Source organism: Lynx canadensis, chromosome A2, assembly GCF_007474595.2.
Source record: "Lynx canadensis isolate LIC74 chromosome A2, mLynCan4.pri.v2, whole genome shotgun sequence".
NCBI lineage: Eukaryota > Metazoa > Chordata > Mammalia > Carnivora > Felidae > Lynx > Lynx canadensis.
In genome coordinates, this window is record NC_044304.2 from 6910057 (window position 1) to 6918852 (window position 8796).

Below are 8796 nucleotides of genomic sequence, written 5' to 3' on the forward strand. Positions count from 1 at the left end.
CTTTCCGGCCGCGAGTGGAAGAGAAATGCTAGTTTTCTTCTGGGGAAAGAGGCGGTTGGGCCCTGGGGGCGAATCAGCGCAGGATTTGGAATTGGACGGGACTGGGGGGGCATCAGGTCCGTGGCGGGGTTTGGTTGACTAGGACTGTGGGGCGGAGCTGGGTCGAGACAACGCCTAGGGGCGTGGCTTAGTTGACTCTTCCGAAGGGCACGGTTTACGGTGGGACCAGGTGGAAGGGCGAGACTTGGTTGGCAATTCTTGGGGAGCTGAGGTCTAGGGGGCGGGGATGCGGTGATGGGGTTAGGGGCTCCCATTCAGGCTCCGAAGCCAGACATCTGGATGCTCAATTGCGTTTTTTTTTTTTATTTTTTTTTTTCAACGTTTATCTATTTTTGGGACAGAGAGAGACAGAGCATGAACGGGGGAGGGGCAGAGAGAGAGGGAGACACAGAATCGGAAACTGGCTCCAGGCTCTGAGCCGTCAGCCCAGAGCCTGACGCGGGACTCGAACTCACGCACCGCGAGATCGTGACCTGGCTGAAGTCGGACGCTTAACCGACTGCGCCACCCAGGCGCCCCTCAATTGCGTTTTTTTGAATTTATACCCTTCTCCACTTTGTTATGCACAGGACACGATGGTTATAACTTTAGCCTATACCACTTCCTAAGATCTCCCTTCCATTAATTCAGTCCTTTCTTAGGTCTTTAGTTTTCCCTTTCATTGTTTTATTGATTACTGCTCTTGTAGAGAAAGGCTATTGATAATTGTTTATGCAAGTCCAGTTACCTGGAAACCTGGCTCTCCTCTAATAGTTGTCATTACGTTATTTGATTTTCCGTATAAATACAATTTTCTGTCCCTGTTTTTTTCTTGTTCTAATACTACCTCGTTTCTTTGTGCAGGACCTCTCAAACTGTTGTAAAGTCAGAAAGAAACCAAGCATTCTTGTCTTGGTCGGTAATGATTGTCAAGGATGCTAGGTAAGCTATTTGCTGTAGATTGTGTTTGTTTGTTTGTTTGTTTTTTTACACACATACACCGAGATGTATTCATTCATCCATCATTCTATTTAAAATAGATTTTACATAAAATTGACAAATTTTGAAACTTACAACAAACTGAAGCTGTGAAAAGAAGTTGAAGAGCTACATAGTCCTGAATCTATTAAAGGAAGTATATTTACAGTTTCCCTTGACTTTACAATGGGGCTATGCCCTGACAAACCCATCCCAGGTAGAAAATACCATTAAGTCTAGAATGCGTTTAATACATACACCTAACCTAGCTAACATCATAGCTTAGCCTAGCCTACCTGGAGCGTGCCTAGAACACCTACATTAGCCTACAGTTGGGCAAAATTATCTAACACAAAGCTTATTTTATCTTTTATAAAGTGTTAAGTATCTCATGCAATTTATTGAGCAGTGTACTGAACTTGAAAAACAGAAAGGGTATATGGACATAGAATGGTTTTAAGTGTACTGGTGGTTTATTCTCATGATCTCATGGCTGACTGGGGTTGCAGCTGGCTACCCCCGCCCAGCATCAAAAGAGAGTATCATACCACCTATCAGTAGCCTGGGATGTGATCAAAATTAAAAATTCAAAGTATGGTTTCTACTGAATGCATATTACTTTCACACCATCATAAAGTCAAAAAATTTTAAATCTAACATCTTAAGCCAGGAACCATCTGTATCCCTGCTGGATTCTGTGGTTCAGGTTGTGCAGATTGTTGTGTTAATCCTCAGATCAGTTTTCTAGGTGTGCAGGATGGTTTAGTATTGGTCTGGCTGTACTTCATGGACATGAGACACAAAAAACTCAGATTGTGTTCTTTATGAACTTAATGAAGTACCTTTTAAAATCTGGTTTATGAAGATGTATTATCAGTTTTTGATCAATGTAATCAAATGTTCATGCATCTATTAACTGATAACTTTGCTTCTTTAACTTTATGATGTCATATCTGTATACAATATTTAATTTTACATAACCCAATAGTCTATACTTTTGAGTCTATACTTTTTTTTTTAATGTTTATTTATTTTTTGAGAGAGACAGAGTACAAGTGGGGAGGGGCAGGGAGAGAGGGAGACCCAGAATCTGAAGCAGGCTCCAGGCTCTGAGCCCTGACTTGGGGCTCAAACCCACAACCATGAGATCATGACCAGAGCCAAAGTCAGATGTTTAACTGACTGAGCCACTCAGGCGCCCCGGGTCTATACTTTTTTCTTTTTTAATGTTTATTTAATTTTGAGAGAGAGAGAGAGAGAATGAGCAGTAATGAGGGAGCATAGGCAAGCTGACAGGCTGCAAACACCCCAGGTAGGATATGTGTGATATTCCTCTGACACTCCTGGCTGCCCAAGAACAAAGGAAAAGGAAAAACAAATGGTTATCTGATAGAGCTCATAGTCCTGCAGGACCTAAGTCTCCATCACTCCTCCATAGTAAAGTGGTAAACAAAGGCAGAAGGAAATGGCAGATAGAAATAAATTTCCCTATAACCTCCAGCCCATTGACAAATACTTGAGGCCGGCAGATTAAAATGTTTCTACAGGAGCTCCTTATGGTCTTAATGCTAATGCTTTGCTAGGGGGAAAAACAACCCTAGCTTGACAATGGCTGGGCCTCCACTATTCTGTGAGTCTTCTTTAGCCTATGAAAATCTCACTGAAAACTTCCCCTGGACTTTACCTCCCCCAACCCCATAGTATATAACCAGTCTCTCGTCATGGTCCCCGGGCAGCTCTTTCTGCCCATGGGTCCTGTCCCCGCGCTTCAATAAAATCACCTTTTTGCACCAAAAACGTCTTCAAAATTTCTTTCTTGGTCGTCAAACCTGGACCCCACAAGCCCCACTATCACTCCCAAAAAACCTCATGAAGCAGGAGAGGGCAGAGAGAAAGCGAGAATCCCAAGCAGGCTCCACTCTGACAGTGCAGAGCCTGATGTAGGGCTCAAACTCACGAACTGTGAGATCATGACCTGAGCCAAAATCAGGAATCTGACGCTTAACCTACTGAGCCACTCAGGCGCCCAAGCCTATACTTTTTAAAGAATGTTTTCTGGGTTTCCTAGGTTGCTTTTTTTTTTTTTTTTTTTAAGCAGGGGAGCCTTGAACTCACAACCCTGAGATCAAGACCTGAGCTGAGATCAAGAGTCAGAGGCTTAACCAGCTGGCCCACCCAGGTGCCCCTCCTAGCTTGCTTTTAAATCTTCCTAAACTCTAGAGTATAAAAGTTATTTTCCTAATTTTCTTCCACATTTTATTATTTTTAAAACTTCTCAATGTTTACTCCTCAAGGAATTCATTTTAGTGTGTAGTGTGAGATAAAGGTCTGTTATGCTAATAAGCCACTCTGTGTATTGGCCTTTGGGTTGTTTATTTCTTCACTACAGGCTGTGACCCATTAACTCAAAAGCCCTCTGGGGCCAAACTCAAACTTTTGCATATCCAACTTTTAAAATAGCCCAACAAGCATATTTTAGCCATTCAGAGCCTCCCTGCTTTGGATACTGTGAAAATGTCACCCAGTATCTACTGAACACTGATAAGACATAGAGCCTAGTAAAACACCAAGCTGCTGTGGCCTTTCAGAGCTCTCTGACTCCTCCATTGTGCTGAGCAAAGTCACCTAGACAGTAAGACCACTCCCAGATGCCCTTTTCCCCCAGGGGTTCCCTTGCCCTCCTCCCCTTCTGGATGGTGGCTTCTGTGCCATAAGCCTTTGGATGGTCTCATGTTGGGACTTCCCCTGTCACACAACCCTATCCAAGAGCCACCCTGTTGAAGGAAAAACAGTGGTGGACTTAAAGTGGTAAAACCAATTTTATTCAGCACTATCACAACAGGGGAAAAGAGACCTTAGTATAAAAGCAGGTTCAAATCCAAGTATCTTATGGGTAAATGAGAATTTATAGGCAAGAGGTACGGTGGAGGTCAATGGATGGTAAATCTTTGTCAACCCAGTAAAGGTCATTGGATTTTCTACCTCTTGTGGTCCTGTCTTCTCCCTAGATCAGTCCTCAGATCTCTCAAATTCCCTACAGGTGATCAGGATGCGACTGAGGTAATCAGGAAATAGATAATAGGGACCACCAGTCAACAGGACAATCGATTGACAAAACTATACTGGACAGTTTCAAGTGGTTGAAACTCTAAAATACCTGTGTAAAATACCTGGGGCGCTCAGTCAGTTAAGTGTCCAACTTAGCTCAGGTCATGATCTCATGATTCATGAGTTCCAGCCCCGTGTCAGGCTCTGTGCTGACGGCTCAGTGCCTGGAGCCTGCTTTGGATTCTGTGTCTCCCTCTCTCTCTGCCCCTCCCCCACTCGTGCTCTCCCTCTCAAAAATAAATAAAAACATTTTTAAACATTTATAAATATAAATAAATAAAATGGAGTCCCTTCAGCTTCCCTACCTCATAGGTATTTGAGTGAACATCATTGGAACTGACTTTTGGGGTCAGAGGTGCAGCAGCTTGGGGAGAGAGGTAAGTAAGCCTGCCTGCTTGGTCCCCCACTAAGCAGCTCTGGACCCTGTAAGACTTCCGGGCCCAAGCAGGAAAAGGGGAGAAGTGCCTAAGTCTGGACCAAGGGTGGGCTGCCTCTGACCCCATCATGGGCTGTAGCGAGAGGAGGTCCCCATGGCCAACTGGCGTTTTGGGATACTCTGAGACTAGACAAGTCCCTAGGAATTGCTACAACAGGTTCATAAGCCCATAAGGCAGGGATGGCAGGTCTCCTAAGCACAGTTGGGGGAGGTCCCTTTGTCCACAGCCAGCAGGCTTTAGCTGTAGTCCCACTCAGATCTACTGTCTAGGATGGCATTCCAGCCCCTCCCCAGAGGGCCATTGAGACCCCCAACTCTTGGGCCCAGCCAGCCAAAACATTAAAGTAACTAAAGTCAAAGAAGTTTATATCTTTGCCTTTCCCAGGAGCCCAAAGAAGGTGGCTGTTTTACTGAAAAAATGTTCTGAACCACGAGATGGGTGTTGCGTCCTGCTTACCACAACTTCATACCACCCAGAGGAGGAAAGAGCCCAAGCTCCTGGGGGAGATGAGACAGGACAGAGTGAAGGATCCTGGGGGGGGGGGGGGGGGGAATGACTGACATTCTCTGCTAGAAAAAAAATGCAGTGTCACCACTGTAAGAACGAAGACATTTTATCCTCCACTTTGCCAGTGACCATCCAAAAACTTGTAAAAGACCAAAAGGCAAAAGGGGAAGGCAAAAAAAAAAAAAAAAAAAAAAGGGTTGACTCTTGGAGGAAGTAATACACATCATCTCTCTCCTTAAGGGCCTAACCCTTTCCCCAGCCCCAGGAAATGAATACCTTGGGAGGAGGATTAACAAAAAGGGCAGGAACCAGCTTAACTGTTAAAATCGGGCACTTTGGCTACAAGATTCTGTCCTGGGTGTTCCAGACAATCACCTTTTCCCATGATTAGAATGGGACCTGCTGAGCCACCCTCATGAAATGAGCCTAAAGCTTTTTGCTGTTGGTGGGCACCAGCTGTTAAGAACCAGTTAACCAGTGGAGGTTGGTGGTCAATATGCTGCAGTAATTACTGGCCAAGCAAAGGCGCTGAAAGGGTACAGATTCCTGCCATTTCACCTTTTAATTCCCTGGTCGGCCTGTGCTTAGAGCCACTAAGCATCAATGAGGCTGACGGTAGACTAGAGTTAAACATGATTATTCCCTTCATTAGAGCACCCCTCCCAGATATCACGGCCTAGATGGATGACATTTGATTTGAAGTTCTACATTTGGCTAAAATGTTCTGTTGTGTAAAAGTTTCACAGGAGAGACAGGCAAGTACCCGGGAAGTAGAACTCATGCCTTCAGACTACACAGATAACATCATTTTGGCATACTCCCCGGGGGCAGGGTGGGGAGGTTCCTCTACTGGCAGACACAAAGACCATCAACTTTAACCTGTACTCTTTGTGCCGCTTCCCCATAGCTGAAGAGCCCAACCTAGACTGTGACCAAGCAGTTTTACGTTCTGCACTTCTGTTCTGAATGGGGCAGGGCAAAAAACTCCCTTACCTCCTCAGAACCTAAGAGGCAATGAGAAACTGTCCTCTGACAGTTTCCCAGGGGAGGTAAGTGGGAGGTGGCCTCATAGTAGCTCCTTACTTCCAGGCCTCCCATCCCTCATGTTCTGGGAAGATCGCAGGGCGTTCTGCCAACACTCACATTTGCCACAGTCAGGCCCTTTGCCTGCATGGCCTATGTGGATAGATACAAAGTCTCAAGGGCACTGTGGCAGAGCCATTTCTCTACAACTCTGGCCCCTGATTTTTCATGTATCTAGCCAAGAATTCTTTGCAGATGCTTTGTGCGGTAGGCAGAATAATGCCCCTGCCAAAGATGTCCATGCCCTAATCCCCAGAACCTGTGAATATATTCCTTTGTATGCCAAAGGGGACTATGCAGGTGTGGCTAAATTAAAGTTCTTGAGATGGGGGGGGGGGCACCCCAGGTTATTAAGGTGGGCTGAGTGTAATCACAGGGATCTTTCTAAGCAAAAGTGGGAGGCAGTAGGGTCAGAGTCAGAGGAAGAGATGTGAGAATGGAAGCAGTGATCAGAGTGATTTATGGCCACAAGCCAGGAATGGAGACAGCCTCTGGATGCTGGAAAGGCAAGGAAATGAATTCTCCCCTACAGCCTCCAGAAAAAACACAGCCTGTGGATACCCTGAATGTAGCCCAGTGAGACCATTTCAGATGCCTGACCTTCACAATTACGAGACCGTACATTTGTTTTGTTTTCAGCTACTAAGTTTCTGGTAACTTGTTACAGCAGCAAGAGGAGACTAACACAGATACTGTAATTAACTGTAGCCATAGGGGCTTATACCAAATTGATTCTGTTCTTTTAGGGAACTTCAGACAAGACTGACCAGGACCATGACTCCCGGCAGGGTAATGAGGGGGACATGGCTTCAGCTAGGCTCCCCATGCAGACCCAAGCCAATTAAATCAGTAAGCCGGGTGCAGCAAGATGTGTCAGCAGCGAAACATACCCTGCTTCAGCTGGCCAGCAGGAGGTCCAGGGTAACACAGTTGTTCATTACCACTCACACTAGAGTGTTTAGAACATTGTCATCACCTGTGGGAAATGTACAAAATAAGCCAATAATAATAGGATGAGGCCAAATCATATAGTGTCCAGAAAGTTAATTTTGTGCTGTTAATTCAAGTTCAATATCAAGGGAACTGCTTCTCCCTGGAGGTTCTTTGAAGTGTCTAAATGTCTTCATTTCAGAGGTTATCTTGAGGCACAGAGAGAAAGTTTATGGATTGACACGTTGTTAAAGTTCATTACAATTCAGCCTCATTTTGCTGCAGTTAAACTCACATTTTCCTGTTTCCAGAAATCCTAGAGACCAAAACATAGGCCGGATCTCATAAAGATTTGTTTCCCTACAGAGTTTCTGTTTGGGATGGTGAAAAATTTTTGGAGATGGACAGTGGGGATCATCGGACAACTTTCTAAATGTACTGAATGCCACTGAGTTGTACACTTAAAGATGGCTAAAGTGGTTAATTTTATGTATATTTTACTGCATTTTAAAAACATTTGTTGTCCTTCACGGTCTTACCTCGTTGTGTGCATTTTTCTCTGACCAGTGTGTTGGCTACACACACTCTTTCTGATCTCCCGAGTAGGAGAAAAGGGAGGAACTGGGGACAGTGTACGAAGGTTTTTTTGGGAATAGCAGAGAATTGTAATTTGGGACAAGCAACCTACAGCAAAAACCATAGGCTAGTCCAACAAAGAGGAGGAACATTATTTTATGGAGCAGGAGAAAGTTGGGAGGGGTTGTTTCCAACGGGTCCATTGGAGAAAAGGAAGAGTTCAGGTTGATGATGGTTTCTCATTGGCTAAATTGCTGGGGTAGTCTATTTCTTGTAGGAGATGTACATCTGTTGGGGGCTGTAATTTCCTATTGCAGTTCTTCTTTTGGGGGGGCCTATAATTGATAATTCTTACTGTGATTAAGGAGTGGTACCCTGTGAGAGTTCCCCCTCTGGCCTCCTGACTGCATTTTAGTAAGGTTCCTTTTCCCACAAGACAAAGTTTCTGAGAATAAATTACAATTCTGTCAGACCAGCAGGTTCACTACCTAGTCCATGACATATCCCTGGGAAGCAAATCCCTGAAACCAAGACAAATTACAGCCATTCAAAATTCCCTCCCCTTTCACTAAAAGATAATGTAGAGGATTCCTAAGACTTATTGTAGACCGTCCATTGCCAACTTAATGACTTATCTGCCTCCTTCTAGGAAATGACTAAAGACACCCCTGAAGCTCTGCCATGGGAGGTCACTGTAGCGTTAGGCTTAAGGCCAACTCAAGGCTAATAGGGAGAACTCTCCCACTCTGGGTCTCCCAAATGATAAGCCGTTTCCTTTTAGTTGGTACCTGAAAGGGATGGCCAAGCTCTTAAAACTTTTTAACTCAAAATCATAATGGAAATCAGAGGCTCATTAGGCATAACAGTTGCTCTCCTAACCCAGTAAAGAAGACATGTAGCTTCAGCCGCACATCTAGACAAGCCATTTCATTTAAACTTAGGTCACCTCTTCACCTCCAGTGTAGTGTCAGAGACTTCAGACTGAGATGCTGTCTGTAGCGTTTCTCCCTCTTGCCTCAAGTGTAGTTTGCATCTCCCTTCACAAACAGGAGGCTGAACTACATTGAAAAAATGAATCATGCATAGTGCCATAGGAAAAGGTCAAGTGCAGCTATGTAGCGATTGTATTCATGATCTC